This window comes from Leopardus geoffroyi, chromosome B2, assembly GCF_018350155.1.
Source record: "Leopardus geoffroyi isolate Oge1 chromosome B2, O.geoffroyi_Oge1_pat1.0, whole genome shotgun sequence".
Classification (NCBI taxonomy): Eukaryota; Metazoa; Chordata; class Mammalia; order Carnivora; family Felidae; genus Leopardus; species Leopardus geoffroyi.
In genome coordinates this window covers 30,829,647-30,856,115 of record NC_059332.1, presented here as the reverse complement: position 1 = coordinate 30,856,115, position 26,469 = coordinate 30,829,647, and the positions used below count along the sequence as shown (strand labels likewise).

The 26,469-nt window shown below is 44.2% G+C and overlaps 1 long non-coding RNA gene and 2 other non-coding genes across 3 annotated transcripts; all 3 read right to left on the bottom strand.

Moving 5' to 3' along the window:
• Positions 1-1,262: 1,262 nt before the first annotated feature.
• Positions 1,263-21,962, bottom strand: LOC123608166. Its single transcript, XR_006717128.1, has 6 exons — positions 21,441-21,962; positions 21,214-21,252; positions 20,954-20,993; positions 19,867-20,073; positions 18,000-19,688; positions 1,263-1,290 (listed from the first exon to the last, which is right to left on the bottom strand). It is a non-coding gene; the product is annotated as an uncharacterized LOC123608166 (long non-coding RNA).
• LOC123610059 lies at positions 20,170-20,238 on the bottom strand. Its single transcript, XR_006718085.1, has one exon. It is a non-coding gene; the product is annotated as a small nucleolar RNA SNORD52 (small nucleolar RNA).
• On the bottom strand, positions 21,098-21,160 carry LOC123610062. Its single transcript, XR_006718088.1, has one exon. It is a non-coding gene; the product is annotated as a small nucleolar RNA SNORD48 (small nucleolar RNA).
• Positions 21,963-26,469: the final 4,507 nt, after the last annotated feature.

Sequence of the window (26,469 nt, the reverse complement as noted above, 5' to 3'; positions counted from 1 at the left end):
GTGCTGTGTGCTTCCTGTTGCCAGTCCTGGGGGTGGGGGGCAAGTACTGTCTGCCCCTCCCTCTCAGAGTAAAGCTGAGATTGAGCAGTGGGTTCAGATGGCCACAGCCTGACCCCTCATTTGTAAGTTTCCCCCAACAACCTTCCAACTGTCAATTTCATTCACAGGTGGGTTTTGCCTGAATCAATTATTTTGAGGGGTTGTGAAATGTTGATTTTTAAATTCTATTATTTCTACCCCATTTATTACCTGGAATTCTTCGGTAAAAAAAAGAGCTGTCCCTCATCAAGACTGTTGGATTACCCTGAAGCATGGTTTGTAGGGAAAGGCAGGGTAAATGCTTAATTTCCCCCTTTTCCTTGCCAGTTGTGAGTAAACTGATGTAATACTTTGACTTGCCCAGTAAATCACACTGTTACCAACCACACGGGAGACAGAGAGGAAGAATCTCTGGCTGGCAGGCGGAAGCAGGGGGTTATATGAGGGAAGAAAAAAAAGAGAACCCTGGGCAGCTTGGTTGTAGGGCTCTGCTTTTCTTTTGTTTCTTTTTTTTTTTTTTAAGTTTATTTTTATTTTTGAGGGAGAGGGAAACAGAGTGTGAGCAAGGGAGGGGCAGTGAGAGAGGGAGACACAGAATCCGAAGCAGGCTTCAGTCTCTGAGCTGTCAGCACAGAGCCCGACATGGGGCTCCAACTCACATTCCTCAAGATCATGACCTGAACCGAAGTCAGCCACTTAACGTAATGAGCCACCCAGGTGCCCCCAGGCTCTGCTTTTCTAATGCAGATCACGAAATAGGTATGGCATTGGAAGAATTAAGGGGGTGGCATCTGCAGCAGTTGGGACATCTGCTAATACCACTAAAAATTGCACATCTGACAAAGTCTTGCTAAACAACTTTATTAGAAATACTGGAAGAAAGAGAGGAAATGATGCCATGAATGTCTGACCCATGAGCTATTGTGTCATGAAGTAGACATGGCAGAAGGCTTGTGAAGAGTGACCATGTTCCTTCTTAGCCACCAACCCTCAGCTGAGAGAGGATTCTCCCCAGGAGTGGGTGGGGCAGAGCCCTGGGCCCCACCCCAGACCTTCAGGTTCAGTATTCTAGTGAGGGTCTGGGACCTCGCATTTAAAAAAAAATTTTTTTTAATCTTTATTTATTTTTGAGAGAGAGAGAGAGAGAGACAGAGTGTGAGCAGGGGAGGAGCAGAGAGAGAGGGAGACACAGAATCCGAAGCAGGCTCCAGGCTCTGAGCTGCCAGCACAGAGCCCGACGCAGGGCTCGAACTCATGAACTGTGAGATCATGACCTGAGCCGAAGTCGGACGCTCAGCTGACTGAGCCACCCAGGCGCCCCTGGGACCTCGCATTTTAACAGGAACTGCAGGAGAGGCTGATGCTGGGGTCTTTAGACTGCACTTTGGGAAACTTTCTCTTAGACATTTAGCCTAGACTCAGAAAGAATAAACTTCAAAACACTGTAGAAAAGATCTCAAAAGAGAAACTAAGTAGGAAGAATTTATGTCTAAAGAAACCAATAACCCTTAAAGCTAGCAGGGTTAACCTGCTGTTTTGAAACCTACCTGTTTACCCAAGCATCTTTTTTTTTTTTAAGTTTTATTTACTTAATTAATCTCTACAGCCAATATGGAGCTCGAACTCACAACCCCGAGATTAAGATTCTATTGACTGAGCCAGCCAGGCACCCCATCTTGAATACCCGCCACACATGGTGGGTGCCTCATACAGGAGGAAAGACAAATCTAGGTGGGTAAGGAGCTAGTGTCGTCCCAGATGGAACGTGTCGTCCCAGATGGAACATGTTGGGACCATGTTAGAAATGCTTGACTGCCCCCTGTCCAGAACCCCAAAGCCACTCCTACACCAAGACCTACAGAACCAGAAGCTCTGGGGGTGGGGCCCAGCAATCAGTGTATTAACTCTCCAGGGGACTTATGCACATTCAAGTTTGAAAACCAGGATTAGAACAAATGTCAAGTGTGCAGAAAGGGTAGAAGAACTTTTTGTTGGCTTTTTTTTTTCTTTTAATGTAAAAGGGGAATTGGAAGGAATGTCAGGAAGCTAGAAGAGGAAGCTATAGTGCTTATCTGTACAAATGGGACGGAGCTGACTAGAGACTGAAGCCTGGTGGAGTGCCTCCTAGGTAAGCAGCCATATTCTAGCATGGAGCCCACCCCTAGCACAGCCGCCTCCCCTCACACACTCTCAGCCCTCCCCAGCGTCTTGGCTCAGAATTGAACCAACTCTGGGCTCTCTCTCCCAGTCCTCAGGCTGCCCTTTAAACAGTGGGAAAAGGTCAGGTGTGCCTGGGTTGCTCAGTTGGTTAAGTGTCTGACTCTTGGTTTAGGCTCAGGTCATGATCTTGTGGTTCCTGAGTTTGAGCCCTGCATGGGGCTCCATGTAGCCTGCTTGGTATTCTCTCTATATATATCTCTGTCCCTCCCCCATTCACACACACTCTCTCTCAAAATAAATAAACTTTAAAAAAAAAACCCACATTTTTACTGTAAGGCTTAGCCAACACAAAAGTAAGGGATCTTCACAAACCATAAATAATACAAAGCAAGAATCCAGAAAATCAAGTGGACTTGGAGGCTCCATTTGCCCTGGGGACATCAGCCAATGCTCAGTGCCAAAATCGAGGTTTCAGTGGACCTCAGATTTGCAGTCCAAAGATAAAGCCAGGGACCTGAGGAGGACTAGAAATTAAACAAGAACGTTCTTCCTGCCCCCTCCTTTACCCCCAACAAAGCAGGACTGTACTTTGGGTGCGTAACTTAAGGGAACACCAAAAAACTCGGGAATCAAGATAAATAATATTTGAAGGCAATATTTCTAAAAACCAAATTGGCAAACTACAGCTCACAAGCTGGCTGCCTCTTTTTGTAAACCAAGTATCTTCAGTGGGTGAACTGGCCTCCATCTTTGTTCTGGATTCAGGTGGGGGAAGTGTGTCTGGAAAACTCCTAAGAGAAGTTCATACTCCTGTGGGATTGGGACCAGAAATCACATTCTCTGTGGCCTCCAAATTTGCAAGCCACAAGTTTAGCGGCACCAGATCTTAAGTTCAGTGATAATACATGTTATTAGTCTTCTTTAAACTGTACATAATTAGGGGTGGCTGGCTGCCTGGGTCATGAGTTGAAGCCCCTCCTTGGGCCTAGAGCTTACTTTTAAAAAGTAATAGTAGGGGCACCTGGGTGGCTCAGTCGGTTAAGCGTCTGACTTCGGCTCAGGTCATGATCTTGCAGTCTGTGAGTTCGAGCCCCGCGTTGGGCTCTGTGCTGACCACTCAGAGCCTGGAGCCTGTTTCAGATTCTGTGTCTCCCTCTCTCTCTGACCCTCCCCTGTTCATGCTCTGTCTCTCTCTGTCTCAAAAATAAACGTTAAAAAAAATTAAAAATAAAATAAAAAGTAATAGTAATAAACTGTACATAATTATTATATACACTGTATTTATAATATATAGATAATTGGCTTTTTGCCTCAGTATCTTAAGCCCATCTAACATTGTTATGTTCCTATCAATTAACCAATTTAAGGGACATGTATTGTTTGCCATCTATAGATCTTGATTCTGTTATTTGTTATTATTACTTTTTTTAATAATATTTTTTTAAGTTTATTTGTGTATTTTGAGAGATACAGAGTGAGAGAGAGCACGAGTTGGGGAGGGGCAGAGGAAAAGGGAGAGAGAGAGTCCGAAGCAAACTCCCTGCTGTAAGCTCAGAGCCTGATGTGGGGCTCAATCTCTCAAAACATGAGCTCATGACCTGAGTTGAAATCAAGAGTTGGATACTTAATCAACTGAGCCACCCAGGCGCCCCAGGTTCTTTTATTTTTAAGTCCCTGGATGGGGCACGTGGGTGGCTGAGTCGGTTAAACGTCCAATTTTGGCTCAGGTCATGATCTCACGGTCCATGAGTTCGAACCCTGTGTCGACTCTGTGCTGACAGCTCAGAGCCTGGAGCCTGTTTCAGATTCTGTGTCTCCCTCTCTCTCTGACCCTACCCCGTTCATGCTCTGTCTCTCTGTCTCAAAACTAAATAAATGTTAAAAAAAAAAAAAAATTAACCCCCTGGAGATGTTGAGATGCCCTTACTACTATTGGAGGCAGGAGCCCAAGCAATATCCAGGAACTATCATGGGTTTGCTGAGGTTGTCATGCCAACCCCAACAGCATTTCACTGGCCACAATATTTTTTTAAGTTTATTTATTTATTTTGAGAGAGAGAGAGGGAGAGGCAGAGAGAGAGAGAGAGAGAGAGAGAGGGAGGGAGGGAGGGAGGGAGGAAGAGAGAGAATCTCAAGCAAGCTCTGTATTGTCAACCCAGAGCCTGACATGGAGCTAGAACTCATAAACTGTGAGATCATGACCCGAGCTGAGATCAAGAGGCAGGCAGATGGTTAACTGACTGAGTGAGCCAGGCTCCCCTCGCTGGCCACAATTTTAAAAGCGGAGATTAGGGGAGGACAGTGTCTTAGCATGTCTGGGTATCAGCAAGGCATTTGATAAGGTCAAAGGGGACCACAGGGCAATTTCACTGGAGTCATGTATACAAAAAAGAGAGGGAATTCATTTACCATCATTGGAAGAGACTTTTATACCAACTCCTTACACATATTATACTATAAATAAAAGAAAAGAATGAATCATTTATCCTGCCTTTTCAGCAGGAACAAGTAATTCAAGTTAGACAAAATATCAGTTGATGAGATAAGTTATTTATTACTTATTTTACAGCACAATATCATCTAATAAGTGTAGGAATAATAATCAAATTAGATCATCATTTTGCAAACAAATGAAATAACTCAGGTGAAGGAGTTCAGAGCACATCATCCCAAAACATGCTGCCTTGGCATGTTGATTATTTTGTATTAAGAGCACTTGAGAAACGACAACTGCAAAAAGAGCCCTCTGGCCTTCCTTTTTCTTCCTGAAAGCAGGAGATAAACCTCCCATGTGAGAGTTGCCCTCCCTTTAGCCAGAGGAAGGAAGACATTCTCATTTTCAAGGACAAGAGGCTGAGACTCAGTGAATGCTACACTGAGACCTTGTTAAAATTATTCTGATTTCCTGTCACCTCCCCACAGTTTGGTCATTTTCCCACAACTGCCTCTTTGTTCAGTCCCACAGAAAAGCAAGTAGGTTTCACCATGTCCCTGGGTCTTCATTTCCATGTGAAGGCTCCACTGTCATGTAAAGCTTATATTAAGTACATTTGTATGCTTCTTTCCTGCTAATTTGTCTTAATTTTCAGACCCAGCCAGGGACCCTACAAGGGTCAGGGAACACTTCCCCCCTCAAGATCCTCAGTGGTTGCTAAAATCATTAGGCTAAAGGTTGATAGAGAACTGGATATTCGTTCATATGGATTTTCGTTTTTTGGCACCAATCACAAGCAGGGAGAGTACCTCAACAATGAAGGCATCTAAGGGTCACCACTTTAACTGGGCAACCAAGCTGAGATCAAGAATGGGACACATGAGGGGCGCCTGGGTGGCGCAGTCGGTTAAGCGTCCGACTTCAGCCAGGTCACGATCTCACGGTCCGTGAGTTCCAGCCCCGCGTCAGGCTCTGGGCTGATGGCTCAGAGCCTGGAGCCTGTTTCCGATTCTGTGTCTCCCTCTCTCTCTGCCCCTCCCCCGTTCGTGCTCTGTCTCTCTCTGTCCCAAAAATAAATAAATGTTGAAAAAAAAAAAAACAAAAAAAAAATAGTTTTAAAGAATGGGACACATGAGGTCGCAGGGTGGCTCAGTCAGTTGAGTGTCTGACTCTTGATTTCAGCTCAGGTCATGATCTCATGGTTCGTGGGATCAAGCCCTACTTAAGGGCTCTGCGCTGACAGCATGGAGCCTGCTTGGGATTCTCTCTCCCTTTCTCTGCCCTTCCCCAGCATGCACACATGCACGCTCTCTCTCTCTCTCTCTCTCAAAATAAATAAATAAGCTTAAAAAGGAAAAAAAAAAAAAAAGAAGAAGAAGAATGGGACACACAGAGGGTACCTGGCTGGCTCAGTCAGTGGAGCATATGACTCTTGATCTCAGGGTTGTAAGTTCAATCCCCACATCAGGAATGGAGCCTACTTTAAAAACAAAACAAACAAACAAACAAAAACCAGAATGGGACATGTAGGTATGATCCCCCTGATACTAGGCCCTGTGAAGTACATAGCATGTGGTAAACTGAAAATGACCCCCTAAAAGAATATCCACATCCTAGCCCCTGGAACCTGGGAATACTGCCTTTCTAGGGAAAAAGAGAATCTTTGCAGGTGTAATCTAATCAAGGATTTTGAGGGGCACCTGGGTGGCTTAGTTGGTTAAGCATCCGACTCTTGGTTTCAGCTCAGGTCATGATCCCGTGGCTTCGTGGATTGGAGACCCACATTGGGCTCTGTGCTGACAGTGTGGAGCCTGCTTGGGATTTTCTCTCTCTCCCTCTCTCTGCCCCTCCCCCACCTGCGCTGTTTCTGTCTCTCTCAAAATAAGTAAATAAACTTAAAAAAAAAATCAAGGATTTTGACATGGGGAGATTATCCTGGATTATCTGGTGGGCCCTAAATGTAACCATATATATGGAAAGCTGAGGAAGATTCAACGAACACAGAGTGAAGAGAAGGCAGTGTGACACAGAGGCAGATTAGAGTGATGTGACCACAAGTCACAAGAAATGCCAACAGCTACCAGAAGCTGGAAGAGACAAGCAATGGCTTCTCTCCTAGTGTCTCTGGAGGGCACAGGTCCCTGTGGACAACTTGATTTTGGCCCAATGAAACTGTTGTAGACTTCTGGCCTCCAGAACTGTGAGGGAATAAATATCTGTGGTTGTATACAGCCAAGTGAAGTCTTCTTGGCCAGACTATGTAACCACATTCTAAGCAGACCTTTAGGGGCAACCTCCAGTTTAAAGAAAATACAGAGGAGATCCAGGAACAAGTTAAAGACACCCAGGGGGCACAATTAGACAAAGCCAATACGTGGAATACTCTACAAGATGACTGGATGACTGGCCTAGTCCCTTCGAAAGATCAATGCCCCCAGAAGGGAGAAAAGAGAAGGGTATTCTAGAATCAAAAGATGTAACATAAAATAAAGTGTTTGATCCTTGATTGGATACTGGCTCTTTAAAAAACAACAACTGGGAGCATCTGCATGGGTCAGTTGCTTAAGCATCTGACTTGGGCTCAGGTCATGATCTCGTGGTTCGTGAGTTCGAACTCCGAGTCGGGGTCTGTGCTAATGGTGCAGAACCTGGAGCCTCCTTCGGATTCTGTGTCTCCCTCTCTTTTGCCCCTCACCTGTTCATGCTCTATCTCTCTCAAAAACAAATAAGCATTAGGGGCACCTGGGTGGCTCAGAAGCTTAAGCGTCCGACTTTGGTCCAGGTCATGATCTCGCATGAGTTTGTGAGTTGAAGCCCCGTGTCGGGCTCTGTGCTGACAGCTCGGAGCCTGGAGCCTGCTTTGGATTCTGTGTCTCCCTCTCTCTCTGCTCTTCCCCCGCTCGTGCTCTCTGTCAATCAAAAATAAATAAATCTAAAAAAAAAATAGTAAGCATTTTAAAAAAAAACTGCCATAAAAGACATTTGGGGAACAGTTGGAAAACTTTGAATATCAAGTATAAGTAAAAGGATGAATTATTGCCAATTTCCTTAGGTATGATAACAGTATAGTGGATATGCCTTACATTGTGGACATGCATGTTGAGGTAGAGATAAAATGTCATGATAATTCACTTTGAAATGAACCTGCTAAATGTGTATATATACACACATGTGCACACATATACACATATAATTTAATGTATATATTTTTTAATTTTCTTTTTAATTTTTTTTAATGTTTATTTTTGAGAGAGAGACAGAGACAGAGCAGGAGCAGGGGAGGGGCAGAGAGAGGGAGACACAGAATCTGAAGCAGGCTGCACAAAGCCTGTTGCAGGGCTCGAACTCATGAACTGTGAGATCATGACCTAGGCTGAAGTTGGACACTTAACCGACTGAGCCACCCAGGTGCCCCTCTTTGTTTTTTTTTTTTTTTAGTAACCTCTAGGCCCAGGGCACCTGGGTGGCTCAGTCGGTTAAGCAACCCACTCTCAATTTCGGCTCAGATCATGATTTCACTGCATCTGGCTCTGGGCTGACAGCATGCAGCCTGCTTGGGATTCTCTCTCTGTCCCTCTCCACCTCTCAAAACAAACAAACATTAAAAAAAAAAAAAAAAAGTAAGCTGTAGGCCTAACATGGGGTTTGAACTCAGTGAACCCAAGATCAAGATCGCATGCTCTACTGGCCAAGCCAGCTATGCATCCCTAATTTTATATAGAGAGACATTTTTTTTTGAATATGGAAAAATGCTGACAATTGTTGGATTTAGATGTGGGTGTATTGGTGTTCTTTGTACTATTCTTCCTTCTGTTTTGTTTTTAAAAAATTTTTTTAATGTTTTTAATTTATTTTTGAAGGAGAGAGAGAGAGACAGCATGAGCGGGGGAGGGGCAGGGAGAGGAGACAGAATTCCAAGCAGGCTCCAGGCTCTTAGCTGGCAGCACAGAGCCCGATGCGGTGCTCGAACCCACAAACTGTGAGATGACCTGAGCTGAAGCCCGATGCTCACCCGACTGAGCCACTGAGGCGCCCTTGTTTGTTTTTAATTTGCATCCAAGTTAGCTAGCATACCATGCGATAATGATTGTAGGGGTAGTTTCCAGTGATACATCCCCTATGTATAACACCCAGTGCTCATCCCAACAAGTGTCTTCCTTAATGCCTCCTTACCCATTTAGCCCATCCCCCCCCACACAACCGCCCCCCCCCCCCCCCCCCCCAGCAATTCTGTTTCTTCTCTGTACTTAAGAGTCTCCTTGGCTGGGGCGCCTGGGTGGCGCAGTCGGTTAAGCGTCCGACTTCAGCCAGGCCACGATCTCGCGGTCCGTGAGTTCGAGCCCCGCGTCGGGCTCTGGGCTGATGGCTCGGAGCCTGGAGCCTGTTTCCGATTCTGTGTCTCCCTCTCTCTCTGCCCCTCCCCCGTTCATGCTCTGTGTCTCTCTGTCCCAAAAATAAACAAACGTTGAAAAAAAAAAAATTAAAAAAAAAAAAAAGAGTCTCCTTGGCTAAAATGAACGAATCAGGAGACTATAGATGCTGGAGAGGATGTGGAGAGACAGGAACCCTCTTGCACTGTTGGTGGGAATGCAAACTGGTGCAGCTGCTCTGGAAAACAGTGTGGAGGTTCCTCAGAAAATTAAAAATAGACCTACCCTATGACCCAGGAATAGCACTGCTAGGAATTTACCCAAGGGATACAGGAGTGCTGATGCATAGGGGCACTTGTACCCCAATGTTTATAGCAGTACTTTCAATGATACCCAAATTATGGAAAGAGCCTAAGTGTCCATCAACTGATGAATGGATAAAGAAATTGTGGTTTAGGGGCGCCTGGGTGGCTCAGTCGGTTGGGCGTCCGACTTCAACTCAGGTCACGATCTCACGGTCCGTGAGTTCGAGCCCCGCGTCGGGCTCTGGGCTGATGGCTCAGAGCCTAGAGCCTGCTTCCAACTGTGTGTCTCCCTCTCTCTTTGCCCCTCCCCCGTTCATGCTCTGTCTCTCTCTGTCTCAAAAATAAATAAACGTTAAAAAAAATAAAAAATAAAAATAAAAAAGAAATAGTGGTTTATATACACAATGGAGTACTACGTGGCAATGAGAAAGAATGAAATATGGCCCTTTGTAGCAACATGGATGGAACTGGAGAGTGTTATGCTAAGTGGAGTAAGTCATACAGAGAAAGACAGATACCATATGTTTTCACTCTTATGTGGATCCTGAGAAACTTAACAGAAGACCATGGGGGAGGAGAAGGGGAAAAAAAATTTAGAGAGGGAGGGAGGCAAACCATAAGAGACTCTTGAAAACTGAGAATAAACTGAGGATTGATGGGGGGTGGGAGGGAGGGGAAAGTGGGTGATGGGCAATGAGGAGGGCACCTGTTGGGATGAACACTGGGTGGTGTATGGAAACCAATTTGACAATAAATTTCATATTAAAAAAAAAAAGAAAAATACAGAAAGAACCTGTTAAACATTAAGCTGTTAATTACAAAAAGAAGTCCCTTATGTTTTGTCCCCCTCCCTGTTTTTATATTATTTTTGCTTCCCTTCCCTTAATGTTCATCTGTTTTGTATCTTAAAGTTCTCATATAGTGAAGTCATATGATATTTGTCTTTCTCTAATTTTGCTTAGTATAATACCCTCTAGTTCTATCCATGTAGTTGCAAATGGCAAAATTTCATTCTTTTTGATTGCTGAGTAATACTCCATTGTACATATATACCACATCTTCTTTATCCATTCATCCGTGGATGGACATTTGGGCTCTTTCCATACTTTGGCTATTGTCGGTAGCGCCGCTATAAACATTGGGGTGCATGTGCCCCTTTGAAACAGCACACCTGTGTCCCTTGGATAAATACCTAGTAGTGTAATTCCTGAGTCATAGGGTAGTTCTATTTTTAACTTTTTGAGGAACCACCATACTGTTTTCCAGGGTGACTGCACCAGTTTGCACTCCCACCAGCAATACAAAAGAGATCCTCTTTCTCTGCATCCTCACCAACATTTGTTGTTGCCTGAGTTGTTAATGTTAGCCATTCTGACAGGTGTGAGGTGGTATCTCATTGTGGTTTTAATCTCCTGTTTTAAAAACTTCAAGGGACGGGGCGCCTGGGTGGCGCAGTCGGTTAAGCGTCCGACTTCAGCCAGGTCACGATCTCGCGGTCCGTGAGTTCGAGCCCCACGTCGGGCTCTGGGCTGATGGCTCAGAGCCTGGAGCCTGTTTCCGATTCTGTGTCTCCCTCTCTCTCTGACCCTCCCCCGTTCATGCTCTGTCTCTCTCTGTCTCAAAAATAAATAAAAACATTAAAAAATAAATAAATAAAAATTAAAAAAAAAAAAAAACAAAAAACTTCAGGGGCACCTGGCTGGCTCAGTCAGTAGAGCGTGCGACTCTTGATCTTGGGGTAGTAGGTTTGAGCCTGACATTGGGCATAGAACTTACTTTTATTTTATTTATTTATTTATTTATTTATTTATTATTATTATTTTTTTAAATATATGAAATTTATTGTCAAATTGGTTTCCATACAACACTAGAACTTACTTTTAAAAAAAGTTTAATAGGCACCTGGGTGGCTTAATCAGTTGAACTCCCAACTCTTGGTTTCAGCTCAGGTCATGATCTCGAGGTTCGTGGGTTCAAACCCCGCACTGGGCTCTGTCCTGACAGCGTGGGGCCTGCTTGGGATTCTCTCTCCCTCTCTCTGTCCCTCCCCTTCTCACACTCTCTCTCAAAATAAAGAAATAAACTTAAAAAAGACTTTCATAATAAAAGGTTTAAACACTAGTTTTTGTAACAATTGCTTGGTCTCCTTTAGAAGAAAACAACCTGGCGTGGAGCACAGCCACTCTGTAAGCTGCTAGAAAATAGGAGGCTCCCTGATCCAGAGTCACAAGACCCTTTAGAAACAGCTCCCACATGGGGCGCCTGGGTGGCGCAGTCGGTTAAGCGTCCGACTTCAGCCAGGTCACGATCTCACGGTCCGTGAGTTCGAGCCCCGCGTCAGGCTCTGGGCTGATGGCTCAGAGCCTGGAGCCTGTTTCCGATTCTGTGTCTCCCTCTCTCTCTGCCCCTCCCCCGTTCATGCTCTGTCTCTCTCTGTCCCAAAAATAAATAAACGTTGAAAAAAAAAAATTAAAAAAAAAGAAACAGCTCCCACACCCTCAGCCCCAGTTTATTACCTGATGTCAGCAAATAACTGGGGTTTATTGGTCACATCTCTATCTTTGCGACATTCTTTAGAATTCAGTGGGTTAATGCCAGGCAATAGTTAGCCTAGCGTGTGACATACTTCCACCTGATTCACCTGACTGCCAGCAATAACATTTAGCAGTCAGCAAGTACTTTAAAGGGACAGCCCGTTTCCTTCCTCTTTGGGAAATAACACAGCAACCACAAGATAATCATGGAAAAGTGGGACAGGATTAACGGACAGGAAATATTACAATAAACTAACAGATGGCCCTGAGCTGCTCAAATCCACATGCCCCCATGTGCCACTGGGCAGAGCTGTTCTGGCTGTGGCATTTGTAACAAGCCAACAAGGTGAGGGCAGCTCTAAACAAACAATGCCAAAGGTTGGAGCATCTCATTACATCCTTCATGTTAACTTCCTTTTCAAATTATTCACTCATTTTCTCTGCTCCACATTATGGATTTCTCCTTCCACTGACTAATTTGCTGTTCAGTTGTTCTGTTGTTTATTATGCTTAGGTACTTATTTCAATTTTAGAATTTCTATTTGTCTCATTTGTTTTTTTTTATTTAAAAAAATATATATTTTATTTTCAAGTAATCTCTGTACCTAGCATGGGACCCCAACTTACAACCCCGAGATCAAGAGTCACATGCTTCTTCTGAATGAGCCAGCCAGGCGCCCCTCGTTTGTTTCTAATTTAAATCCACTTGCTCTTTCTTTGTAATACCCTGTTTGGCACAGCAGATTAAATTCTTTCCTTTATCTCTTCGATAAAGGATAAATACCTGGTAGTGCAATTGCTGAGTCATAGGGTAGTTCTTTTTTTAACTTTTTGAAGGACCTCCATACTGTTGTCCAGAGTGGCCGTACCAGTTTGCACTCCCACCAGCAATACAACTTCAGCCTTCACACATGCTGTTCTTTGAGCTGCTTAGCTATAAAGTCCTGTTATTGAGCCTGCTGATTTGTTCCTGCTGGCGCGGATGCCAGTGTTTTTGACTAGCTCATTTTGGATGTTTTCCAAGGGAGCTCCATGTGTGAGCTTCAGAATCTGCAGGTGTCCCTGGAGAGTGACTTTGCTTTTGCCCTTGCTCAGCCCTTCAGGAGTCATAGGTCCCAAACCGTGTTTTTAAGTTATTAATAATTCAGACCTACAAAAATATGAAAAATTATACAATGAGCTCCATGTACACTGCTCTGACTGCATCACACTCTCTTACTCCCCCCCTTGTCACAGCCCAGGTAACTACTAGGTGGAATTTAGTATTTAGCAATCCTATGCATTTCTTTTACTATACTTTAAGCAATAGTTTAGCTGTAAACTTGTGTTTCAATTTTTTAATGTTTATTTATTTTTGAGACAGAGAGACACAGCTTGAGTAGCAAAGGGGCAGAGAGAGGGAGACCCAGAATTCCAAGCAGTCTCAAGGCTCTGAGCTGTCAGCACAGAGCCTGACATGGGGCTTGAACTCACAGCCCTGAGATCAAGACCTGAGCTGAGATGAAGAGCCGGAAGCTTCACTCGCTGAGGCACCCAGGTGCCCCTAGCTGTAAATGTCTTTAAACATTATGTACAAATGTATTCTTTTGTGACTTGCCTTTTTTCCCTTCACATTAGTTTGTGAGAATAATCCACTCTGTTAGTCATACCACCGCTGCACGTAACACATCACGCTCTGTGTTATATTGTATAAAAATACCACAATTATGTCCATTTTCCTGTTGGAGAACATTTAGGTTGTTTCCTCCCCCCACCCTGACAAACAATCACCCATTACCACCAAGGACTTTTGTGTACATAATCCTTCTATATGCATGTATGTTTTAGGGTGTATTACCAGAAGTGGAAACACTGGGTTGAAGTGAATGTGCATCATACTCAGTATGTATTGCCAAGTTGTTTTCCAAATAGACTATATAAAGTCATGGTGCCACAACGTCCAAAACCGTTTTTAAGTTTCTCCGCTCTAGGATTTCCTCACAACCCAAATTATATCCACGAGCTCGTATGGCACAAGTTTCAGCCTACCCCACAGACCAAGGCATGTGGTTGTTGACCCCAGCCAGCAAGCAAAATATTTTCTCCCTGAACATTGACAGGAGAGTGCCCGCCAGCTCCTGGCTTAATGCTATGTGGCTGGAGCAGAGTGGAGAGTAGGCAATGAGGTTAGAGACAACAGAGCTAGACTTGGGAAGACCTTGTTGGATGGTCCTTGCAAAGACTTTGGCTTTCACTCTCAGCGAAATGGGAGCCATTGCAGGATTCTGAGCAGCGGAGAGACGAGTCCCAAGTTATGGTTTGGAGGGAAACTTCTGGCTGCTGTGTGGATATAAGACTGTAATGGGAAAAAATAAAATAAATAAAATTTAAAAAGACTGTAACAGGGTAAAGGTGGAAGCCAGGAGACCAGTGAGGAGGCTGTGGCAATCATGTAGGCGAGCTGATAATAGCTCCTACCAGAGTGGAATGGTAATGGAGGTATGAGATGCAGTCAGATTTGGGTGTTATTTTTAAAGTAGTGCCAGCATGAGGTGCTGACAAATTGGATACAGCATGTAAGGATGGGAGACTATTCAAACTAACATGCATATATAAGATTAATGACACAAGTCGGTTGGTGGGGGGGAGCTTGGCTGGCTCTGTCAGTAGCAACAGTGGTGTAACTAACATGCCAACATGGGTTAATCTCTCAAAGATAATGTGCAGAGAAAAGGCAAGTCACAGAATACATATACAGTATGTAATGTTTAAGACCATTTACAGCTAAACAACGTATCGTTTAGAATTACGCATAACATAAAGAAGTCAAGAGGACTCCAAGTGTTCTGGCCTGAGCAACTGGTAGGGAAGAGGTGTCACTTGGGGAGGCTAGCAGAATGGCCAGTGGCTGAGGACTCGAGATCAGAGGCCTGGAGAGGCTAGGCTCTGGAGGCTCACCGTCTGCAGTGGCCGAGAGAGGCCAGTCTCTGCTTAGAGTAACTGTAGAAAGCTGTGAGATCTTGCCAGTCGGTTAGGTGGAAGACGGTTTACTTCTGAAGTTGCTTCACTTGTAGAGTAGGGTGAGGGCGAGATGAAGAAAAGAGTGTTTTGGGACAGAAGTCTTAACCAATCACCATCACTCCTGGAGGAACGCTGTGGGGCTCAAGGATATAGAAGGCTGAAACATGATTTCCATGCCTGAAATAAAGTCGTATAACCATCTTCACCATGGCTATAGCTCCATCTTATACCCCAAACCTGGGGCTGGCACAGGAAGAAGGGTCCCAATACCCAGGGGAAGACTTGGATCACACAAATAAGGGCAAGAGGGCACTGGGTGGCTCAATCAGTTGAGCATTCGCCTCTTGATTTCAGCTCAGGTCATCTCATGCTTCATGAGATTCAGCCCCTTGTTGGGCTTTGGGCTGACAACATGGAGCCTGCTTGGGACACTCTCTCCCCCTCTCTCAAAACAAACTTAAAAAAAAGATTGTTTCTCCCTGTCCCTCCCCTCCCCACCCCCTGGTTTTTAAGTTTTATAAACTTAAAAACAAATAAGGGCAAGAGAATGTATTAGAGACCCTAGGGACAAGAAAGGAAGTTGACCATCTACTTACTAGTGCCATCAGGAACTAAGGATGAGTGTGTGAGATACCAACTAGGCTATGCACATTAATGATTAAGCTATTTCAAATAAAATTGTAGGTTAATACCTAAATAAGGTTTAACATGTATGTGCCAGGCATGGTTTAAGTTCGTTTGCATATATTTAAACCTAATAATTCTTGGGGCGACTGGGTGGCTCAGTCGGTTAAGTGCCAACTTCGGCTTAGGTTATGATCTCGTGGTTTGTGGGTTTGAGCCCCCACCCCATGCTGACAGCTCAGAGCCTACAGCCTGTTTTAGATTCCGCGTCTCCCTCTCTCTCTGCCCCTACCTCACTTCCACTCTCTCAGAAACAGACATTTAAAAAAATTTTTTTTTTTTTTTAATTTTTTTTCAACGTTTATTTGTTTTTGGGACAGAGAGAGACAGAGCATGAACGGGGGAGGGGCAGAGAGAGAGGGAGACACAGAATCAGAAACAGGCTCCAGGCTCTGAGCCATCAGCCCAGAGCCTGACGCGGGGCTCGAACTCCCGGACTGCGAGATCGTGACCTGGCTGAAGTCGGACGCTTAACCGACTGCGCCACCCAGGCGCCCCTAAAAATTTTTAAATAAACCTAGTAATTCTTTGTAAGGGTAGGTACTCCACTGACAAATGAGAAAATTGTGAGTGGATAAGTAACCCAGCCAAAGTTAATCAGTCTTGCTCCAGAATCTTAACCAGTCCCCTATACATCGTGATACTATTAACCTAAAAAATGCACTTACAGTGGCACCTGGGTGGTTCAGGCGGTTAAGCGGCCGACTTTGGCTCAGGTCATGATCTCGTGGTCCGTGAGTTCGAGCCCCGCGTCGGGCTCTGTGCTGACAGCTCAGAGCCTGGAGCCTGTTTCAGATTCTGTGTCTCCCTCTGTCCCTCCCCCATTCATGCTGTCTCAAAAATAAATGTTAAAAAAAAAAAAAAATTTTTTTTTTTAAATGCACTTACAAACAGATGTCCTCATATAATACTACCAAAAACACCTGTCAACATAGTTTTTAGGACTTTTTTTCCAAAACAAAAATGGACAGAAATGTGTATGGGAGGGTGGAATCTAAATTACAAGAAAACACATGAACAAAAAAATCAAGTTGCAGTAAAACTACATGAACAATTATCCCATATTTATTAAGTTCAAAAAGATACAAAACCCAGTATGTCGTTTAGAGATACATTCAATGTAAAACTCTACGTCAGGGACTGATACAGGCACAATTCAGCTGGGTAGTTTCCTGAGTGGCAGGGATTAGAAGCAAATTGAATCAAAGGCAGGTTTGCTTCAGTTACTGGTAATGTTCTAAAGCTGGGTGACCAGTGTAACAAACAAAGGAATTTGAATCCAGACGGATACTCTCTGGCCTTAAGCAAATTTGAGCCTTCCTTTCCTTGCCTGTGAAGTGGGGTAGATAACATCAAAGTTGCAAGGTTGAGTTTTAAGAATTCAATGAAGTGAAGCACATGAAAAGCTTAGCACACATCCAAACACTAAATATTTGCTGGCTGCGAAGATAAAACACAATGATGCCTGAGAGCCAAATACAATTATGTGCTTGGGACTGATCATAAAGCAGTGCATTCCTAGAGGTAATTACTCAGAAATCTGTAGAGAAAAAAGCCAAAGTCTCCTCGTACCCTCACCCCATCACAGTCCCAATCCCCTCCACAAAAGTAACATTATCTGCTAGCAGGCTAGTTTGTTCTTGTCCTAAAAACAAAAGAGCCCAAGTGAAGGATTTTAAAAAACTTTAATCAAATATTCCCTACTTTAACCCAAGTTTTAGATAACAAGTCCCTGTTAAACAGGTCTAATCCTCAAATTCTGGGCCAAGCACCAAGGCCAAGGAACCCTTTGCCAGAGAATAGCAATGGGAGCTGCAGACTAAACTGTCCTCCAGAGAGTATCAACCAGGGCAATTTGGGGAAGAAAAAAAACAAAACTAGTAAAGGTGATCAAAGAAAATAAAGGTTGGGAAAAATCTTTGCTAATTTCCAGGGGTGGAGGCCAAGCTGGAAACGTTCAGTAGGAAAATACAGAAGAAATGTAATTTTTAAAAGATGGTTAATAGGTAGGGGCACCTAATACAGCATAAAATTCTTGATCTTGGGGTTGTGAATTCAAGCCCCACACTGGGGGTAGAGATTACTTAAAATAGTAAAAATTAAAGTAGCAAATGTTTTAAAATTTTTTAATTTTTTTTTTTTTAACATTTATTCATTTTTGAGAACAGAGCATGAGTGGGGAAGGGGCAGAGAGAGGGAGACAGAATCGGAAGCAGGCTCCAGGCTCTGAGCCATCAGCCCAGAGCCTGACATGGGGCTCGAACTCACGGACTGTGAGATCATGACCTGAGCTGAAGTCAGCCTCTTAACTGACTGAGCCACCCAGGTGCCCCCCAATTTTTTTTTTTTTTTAACATTTATTTATTTTTGAGACAGAGAGAGACAGAGCATGAACGGGGGAGGGGCAGAGAGAGAGGGAGACACAGAATCTGAAGCAGGCTCCAGGCTCTGAGCCATCAGCCCAGAGCCCGACCTCATGGACCACGAGATCGTGACCTGAGCTGGTCAGATGCTTAACCGACTGAGCCACCCAGGCGCCCCAGTAGCAAATGTTTTAAAGAGGAGTTGGGGACTCCTAGGTGGCTCAGTTGGTTAAGTGTCCGACTTTGGTACAGGTCATGATCTCGCAGTTTGCGTTTGAGCCCCACATGGGGCTCTGTGCTGACTGCTTAGAACCTGGAGCCTGCTTCAGATTCTGTCTCCCTCTCTCTGTCCCTCACCTGCTCCCGTTCTCTCTCAAAAATAAACATTAAACAAGAAAGAGATGCCCCTCCCTTACTCACACTCTCTCAAAATTAAAAAACAAAACAAAGAATGAGTTAATAGAACCAAACCCGTGCTAAAACTGTTACAACTGGGAGTAGTGATGATAGGTATAGGGTAGACAGGCAATCTTATGGACACTGAGGCCATGAGCATAAACTGGTATGAAATATACCATGCATTGTTTTGCTTATTAAACCCTTTCAAATTTTACTTTTGAAATGTATTATTCTACAACACAACTTCAAATGGGTACAAACAACAGGGTATATAGCATGACTAGAAACCTAAATGCCCTCCTCCTAGAAACTGGGTAATTTATAATATAATCTTAAAACAACACAAATTTGTACACGCTGGTGGGTAGGAAACCATTTTTGAAATAGTCCAAGTATGGATCTTTTCCCCCCAATTTTTACTGTGGTTGGCTACACAAAAAACTTACCATCTTAACCATTTTTAAGCACACATTTCAGTAATACTAAGCAACCAACACCACCATCTATCTCCAGAATTCTTTATCTTGTAAACTGAAATTCTATATCCATTAAACTCCATTTACCCCTTTCCCCAGCCCCTGGCAACTAGCACAGGCATGGATTTTTTTTTTTAATATTTATTTTGGAGACAGTGCAAGCAGGGGAGGGACAAAGAGAAGGGTCCAGAGGATCCAAAGTGGACACCATGCTGACACCAGTGAGCCTGAACCCACGAACTATGAGATCATAATGCAAGGCAAAGTCAGGCACTAAACCCACTGAGCCACAGTGGTGACCATGTTTTGTTGTTTTTAACTTTAATACTTATTCTTTAAAGACACAAAGTGGGGGGGAGGGGAGAGAGACACAGAATCTGAAGCAGGCTCCAGGTGCGCAGCAAAAAGCCAGACGAAGGGCTCAAACTCACAAACCGGTGATCATGACCTGAGCTGAACGCAAGCTAAGTGCCTGTGTTAACATTTCGACATCCTAAAAATCTTCACTACTTGTTAAGTACATCTAACCCATTAGAATCCTATGGCAGACCACCTAGAAATGCTTAATGTTAGCGTCAACCTAGTTTTTTATCTTGTATATAGCTGCGAAGACATAGCTAGATGTCAACTGTGATGCTCATTCAGTTACCTTTCACTTCCCTAAATCTTTTTGTATGACTTTGCTTATACAAAAACCAAACTTTTACTTTGCTCTAAAGCATTTTATTAGAATCCATTTGACAAGACCAAGTATTTGATTACAATGAAGCAAAGTGGTCTGAATGATATTTAAATATCTCAAAATTTCTATGCAGTTTTTTTTCTCAAGTTCAAAGCTGCTCACAGGTTAATGCAGGACAGCTAGATGAAGTTCCTAGGATTTGCTCAACACCAAATAAGACACATCCTCTCGTTAGCAAAATCCTGAAATTCATAAAAGAACATCTATTAGAAACACGCACACAACTGGAATTAAAACATGAACTTGGGTGGGTAGAGAAAGCAGGAGTGATTCGTGGTTTCAAATATCCTCAGAGAAATGTTAATGGTCCAAGAAAGTTACCATTTACCATTCTGGAGCTGAAGAGAAACTGGTACTCACCATAGGAGCCAGGGAGAAAGGACATGGCTCTTCACTCCTCATTGCAGCCCAAAGATTCAAGTGGCAGGAGCCACTATCTAGGCGACCCAGAAGTCTCAACAGCACTTCTCCAAGAGGCTAAATTCCCAACTTCAGCCATTCAGTCACCAGATTAGACACTGATCTGTAAAAGGGCACTGCCCCAAGTAGGCTTCTAGAATAATCAGGCTAGAAAAGTAAAAAGACAACCATCGAGAAGCACAAGCAAATTTAAAGGCCCTCCTGTTGGCCCCTTCTCAGACCCAAGCCTCCAGTTCTCCAAATGAGTCAGAACTTAATTTTTGACATCAAGCCCAGCATCAGAGACTCTAGTCTGAGACAATCATCATTCCCAATTTAGGGAGACCTGGATGAAGGCAGGCGATTCTGAGAAGCGATGTAATATACTGAAAGACAATGGTCTTTCATCCAGTATAAATAAGGATGCAGCAAAAGAAGAGTGCAGAGATGGCAAGCTCAAGAGTTAAATTACAGTGAAAAAAAATCCAAAATTGTGCGTGTGCACACACACAGAACCAAAAAACCTCCACTGAGGAATACAGAATGTACAGTAAGGAGGCAGGTTTAACCACAATTAGGCAAATGTATAAAAAGTTACCAAAAAATTTTTTTTAAAAAGTTCAAGAGGGGCATCTGGGTGGCATTATCAGACTTTGGCTCAGGTCACGATCTCAGGGTTCGTGGGCTCAAGCCCCACATCAGATTCTGTGCTGGCAGCTCAGAGCCAGGAGCTTGTTTCAGATTCTGGGTCTCCCTCTCTTTGCCATCACACTCGCGCTCTCTTAAAAATTAATAAAACATTGGGATGCCTGGGTGGCTCAGTCGGTTAAGCGCGGGACTTCGGCTCTGATCGTGATCTCACAGCTCATGGGTTCGAGCTGGCCATCAATCAGGTTCTGCACCCCTTCATGCTGTCTCCCTCTCTCAGAAATAAGCGTTAAAAAAAAAAAAAAAAAAAAAAAGACTTCACAGTGACCCCATGCAAAGAGTGTTCTGGGATCAAAACAGTCTGAGAAGCACGGAGAAGAATCTCACACCTAATACTCACCTTTATTCAAGGGTAACACACGGCGAGCACCTTAAAACACCTAGTGGAAAAATGAAACACAGGGATAGGCCACACTTGTGTTTTCTGGCCACGAGCTTCTCCCCAGCACAGGTACCAGGAAGACCCAGCCCGGGGGAGGGAGATGGTCAGCGCGCTGCGGTGACGGCGTCAGCGAGACACTCAGAATCACCTGGGTTCATCATCACCCCCGTCTTCCCCAAGGCCACCGCCAGCCATTCCATCTCGCACAATCCACTCACCCTCGTGGCGCTGCGAACCAGCCTACGAAGACCAGGGCCCTGGGAAGAAACCCATGAGTCAGCAGGGGCCAGGGGCGACCCCAGCCGAGTACCCCCCTGCCCTGGGCTGGGTCAGTTCCAAACGATGGCGTCACGTACACATCTGAAACTCTAGTCTGTAATGGCAGTTCATCCTGCTCAGCCCGAGACTGCGGTCCCCTCACCCAACAGGAACCCGAGATACCTACACGAAGGAAGCTTGGCAGAGACAGCGCAGGTCGCCGGGGCCGCCGCCTCCCCCTGGCGTAGGGGATGGCGCCACAGCAGCCCCCCGGCGCAACACAGCACACGGACATCCTCCAGAGGAAGGTGCATGCACAAAGAGAACTATAATGGCGGAGTCCCGGCTATTTATGGCGACGTGGGGTCGGAGGCCTGACGGGCATGGCTGTCTTCGTCGATGCCTGTTCGACCCACGGCATTTTCCCCTTCGTTCAAACAAGAATAAAGCAAGTGAAAGAGAGGCCAGGAGTGAATGTTTCACACTCTTCCGGGCAAATAATTCAGACCTATGTTGTTAATTTTGAAAAACAAAAGATAGATGACCGTCTCTCCATCGGCCGGGCCGGAGACAGTCCCTGGCGCGGCAGGAAGCCTGCGCAGCTGAAAGCCTGCGCAGCTGAGTGCTTTTCCTTATTGGCCTCCCGGGGTTAAAAAGTCCCCGCTGGAGTAACTCCTCCCTCGTCCTCACCAGTTCGGGGTCCTGGTCACGCTCAGAGACTGTCACCTGTTCTGTCTAGCCAGCGAAATCTGAATTCACCGCCCACTCCAGCCCGCAGACCTATCAGTCACATTAACCTTAGTGTCTTTTTTTTTTTTTAACAGCTTTATTAAGATATAAATAACATACAATAAACAGTTTTTTAACATAGACCATTTGATAACTTAAAAAAAAAATCTAACCTTTTAAGTGTACAGTTCACTAATGTTGAATGTATCACGTTGTTGTGCAACCTATCTGCAGAACTTTATCCTACTATACCCATGAAACGACTCCCAGTTTCGTTTCCTGTCCTCTTTATGAGCAGTTCATGGACTGGGAATTGGCCAGAAACGGTGGACGTGTTCAGTACACTCTAAATAGAACCGTATATCTCAGGAGGGTTAGAAGGAAAACAAATAGGGGTGCCGTAGCAACAGCCAGACCCTGTTCTCCCTTTGCTAGTTTTTCTCCCCCAGAAATCTGGTCATTTGCTCTTGGCCTCTATTAAGAGGCCATCAACTCATAAATTATCCCAAATCCCACCTTCCTGGACGGACCCTTCTATACCTCCTCATTTATAAATGTAGTTAGTGTTTGGTGATGTATGTTGGCCTCTTCATCTTTTATGAGAAAGGAATATATGAGTCGGGGGTTCCACATCATACAAAATCTTTTTTTTTTAGTAATCTCTATACCGAAGGTGGGGCTCAAACTCATGACCCCAAGATCAAGAGTCACATGCTCTACCCAGCCAGCCAGGCACTCCCAAAATCAGTCTTATTTTATTTTATTTTTATTTATTTTTGAGAGAGAGTGTGTGTCAGGGAGTAAGCAGGGAAGGGGCCTAGAGAGAGGGAAACACAGAATCTGAAGCAGGTTCCAGGCTCTGAGCTGCCGGCACAGAGTCCTACATGGGACTTGAACCCACGAACTGGGAGATCATGACCTGGCCAAAGCCAGAGGCTTAACCGACTGAGCCACCCGGGCGCCCCTTATCATTATTTTTTTTTTTTAATGTTTATTTATTTTGAGAGAGAGAGCGAGCAGGGAAGGATCAGAGACTGAGGGAGAGTGAGAATCCCAAGCAGGCTCTGCACTACCAGCATAGAATCTGCCATGCAGGGCTCAAACCCAGCAACTGTGAAATCACTACCTAAACTGAAAGCAAGAGTCAGATGTTTAACTGAGCCACCCAGGTGCCCCAGTCTTCTTCTTAAGTCCCATAATTAGGCACAGTGGACACAGATTAAAATGCAGAAGAAGGCCATTGTGGGTGCAGAAAATATATCCTCTTACTTCTGCAATAATCTTTCCATCTTGCCCCAAGGTTTCAGACTTCCATCAAAAAAATGTCTTCCCAGGAGCACCTGAGTGGCTCAGTCAGTTGAGCACTTCTGAGCTTTGATTTTGGCTCAGGCAGTGATCCTGGGGTCGTGGTATTGAGTCCCGCATCTGGTTCCATGCTGAACGCTGAGCATGGGGTGTGCTTGAGAGTGTCTCTCTTCCTCCTTCTGTCTCTCTCTCCTCTAACATAAAAAATACAACTGCTAAAAAAAAAAAAAAAAAAAGTCTCTTCCAAGGGGCACCCGGCTGGCTCAGCTGGGAGAGCATGAGACTCTTGATCTTGGGGTCTTGAGTTTGATCTCCACGTTGGCTGTAAAGGGGCACCTGGGTGGCTCAGTCGGTTCAGCATCCGACTTCAACTCAGGTCATGATCTTATAGTCTGTGAGTTCAAGTCCTGCGTTCGACTCTGTGCTGACAGCCTGGAGCCTGCTTTGGATTCTGTGTCTCCCTCTCCCTCTGCTCCTCCCCCTCTCATGCTCTGTCTCTCTCTCTCAAAAATAAACATTTAAAAAATGTTTTTAAATAATAAAAATAAAAAAGAAACAAAAAATCTCTTCCAAGAATCCTGCAGTATTCACTTGTTCACTTGATACATTTCTCAACTCTTAGGGGCTGAGTTTTGCCCACAGTTGATGTTGCAAAGTAGACTTTGCTTTAAGTTCCAAAATGTGTATGTGTACCAGTAGCTAATGAATTCTCGTATTTAAAAAAAAAAAAAAAAAAAAAAAATTTGGGAGGCTTTTTCTTTTCTTTTCTTTTTTTTAACATTTGTTTTTTAGGGGCACCTGGGTGGCTCAGTCGGTTAAGCGTCTGACTTCGGCTCAGGTCATGATCTCACACTTCGTGGGTTCAAGCCCCGCATCGGGCTCTGTGCTGACAGCTCAGAGCCTGGAGCCTGTTTCAGATTCTGTGTCTCCCTGTCTGTCTGCCCCTCCCCTGTTCACGCTCTGTCTCTGTCTCAAGAATAAATAAACATTAAAAAATTTGTTTTTTATTTTATTTTAGTAATTTCTACATCCAACATGGGGTTCAAACTTAGGACCCTGAGATCAAGAGTTAAATGTTCATCTTTTTATTTTTTTATTAAAAAAAAATTTTTTTTAATGTTCATTTATTTTTGAGAGAGAGAAAGAGTGCAAGTGGGGGAGGTACAGAGAGAGGGGAAAACACAGACTCTGAACAGGCTCCAGGCTCTGAGCTGTCAGTACAGAGCAGAGCCTGACCTCATGAACTGCGCGATCAGATGCTCAACCAACTGAGCCACCCAGCCACCCCAAGCCTTACAAGCTCTATGGACTGAGCCAGCCAGGTGCCCCTGAATTACCATATTCTGATGTTGCTTCCTAAAGAACCACTTCCCAGCCTCAGGGATTCTCTTTTTTGACCCATCAAGCTGTCCTTGGAGATTTCCCTAACCTCTCTCACTGCTGCTGCCAGTGAATCAACACTTCCAGGCCTTTCAAGCCTCAGGCTCCCATTCACTGTAGAAAGCCCATTACCACCAAGGGCTGTTCCCACTAGCAGACACCTTCCTCCCTCTTCCATGCCCCAGCCCTCTAAAAATGTAATCAGCAATAGCCTCTGATGTGATCATTTTTCTCCACTATTGGCTGCACACTAGAAACACTCAGACAGCTTTACTTCCATACAATGCCTTAGCCCACTCCCAAAGATTCTGACTTCTGGTGGAGGCCTGGCAGCAGTATTTTTTTTAACTTCCCCCACTGATTTTAGTATACCACTAAGTCAGAGAAACATGTTTCCAATAGCTTGCAGCTACTTATTCCCTATCTTACCTGCCAGGTTACAGGAAAACAAAAAACAAACAAAAAAAACCCTAACAAACCCAATTTCTGCTGCTGCTGCTGCTGCTGCTGCTGCAGTTAAAACTACATTTACCATATTCTATGATAGGAAGCTACAGTGTTATAGTTCATCTATTTTTCTGAGTAAAGCAAGCCTTTGAGAATTGGCCCAGGAACGAAAATAACTTACTATATTCCATTTCCTTTACAAGCTTTCAAGGAGAGCTTCCTATATTTTGTAATTCCTAAAATGTTTGATTTTCCCAGAGGGTGCAGATTTATTGAAAAACAGAACTTGAGCTTCAATTTGTTTTTATTTTGGAGTAGTTATTTCCAGGCTCAGTTTGGGGGAGGTAGAGGTTGAGATTCTATCAGGCTAAAGAAAATGTTAAGGACATCTAACTGCTCTGGCAGGAAGAACCCCCTGGGGAAGAGCTTGTAGAGGGAAGAAAGCCCATTTCCTTGATCTTCCCAGTTGTATCCTGTACCCAGCTTTCAGCTCCTTCTCCTTAATTAAATTTGATCTTACTTTAAATTCCTCTGGTTTTGAGATTGTCCATAAAAAGGACAAAGAGGTTACTGATTGTTAAAACTGGGGTAAAACCATCACTTAGAACCGGACAGGAACCCAATGCCAATGGTGTTCAGGCAGTGTGGAAAAAAAACAGCATTTGTTGCTAATTTTGCCCTGGATGTAGTTGAGGTGACCACTCCCACATGCTAATCTGTGAAAAAACTTTAGGACACCTGATTTAGAAGATGGGGAGATAGAAATTACTGAAGATTACTGGGGGGAAGCACAGAACTTGCCTCATTATAGATGAAGTTATTTAGGGTGACCGTGGGGTGGTCTTGAGCCGACAACCAAGAAAGAATTCTTGAAGAGGACTTTGGTGCAAAAAAGGTGATTTTATTAAACCATGGGGACAGGACCTATGGGCAGGAAGAGCTGCACTGGTGTCCTGACTGGTAACATTTTATATCCTCAGGTTGGGTGGGGGTCAGGGATAGAGTAAGTCTCTAAGAATTTTGGAAGCAAGGTTTCCAGTACCTTGAGGGACTAGCTGTTGCTAGGGAAATGCCATTTATTACTGCTTAATAAAACCCCAGTCAAGAGACCATTCAGATGTATATGGGGGGGTGGGGGGCATAAGCTTGGAATATGATTCCCAGCATATATCTTGGGGCAGTTAAGATAAAGGAAGTAGACTTACAGGATCCTTGAGGTTGGGATAATGTTAAGCTAGAGTTCTCTTTCGCCCCCAGCAAAGTGTTATCATTGAGGCAACATAGTTCCTAGAGACATGTGACTCTGCAAGTTTCAAGGACTTGTTTCCCACATTACCATGGCAAGCACTTTCCTT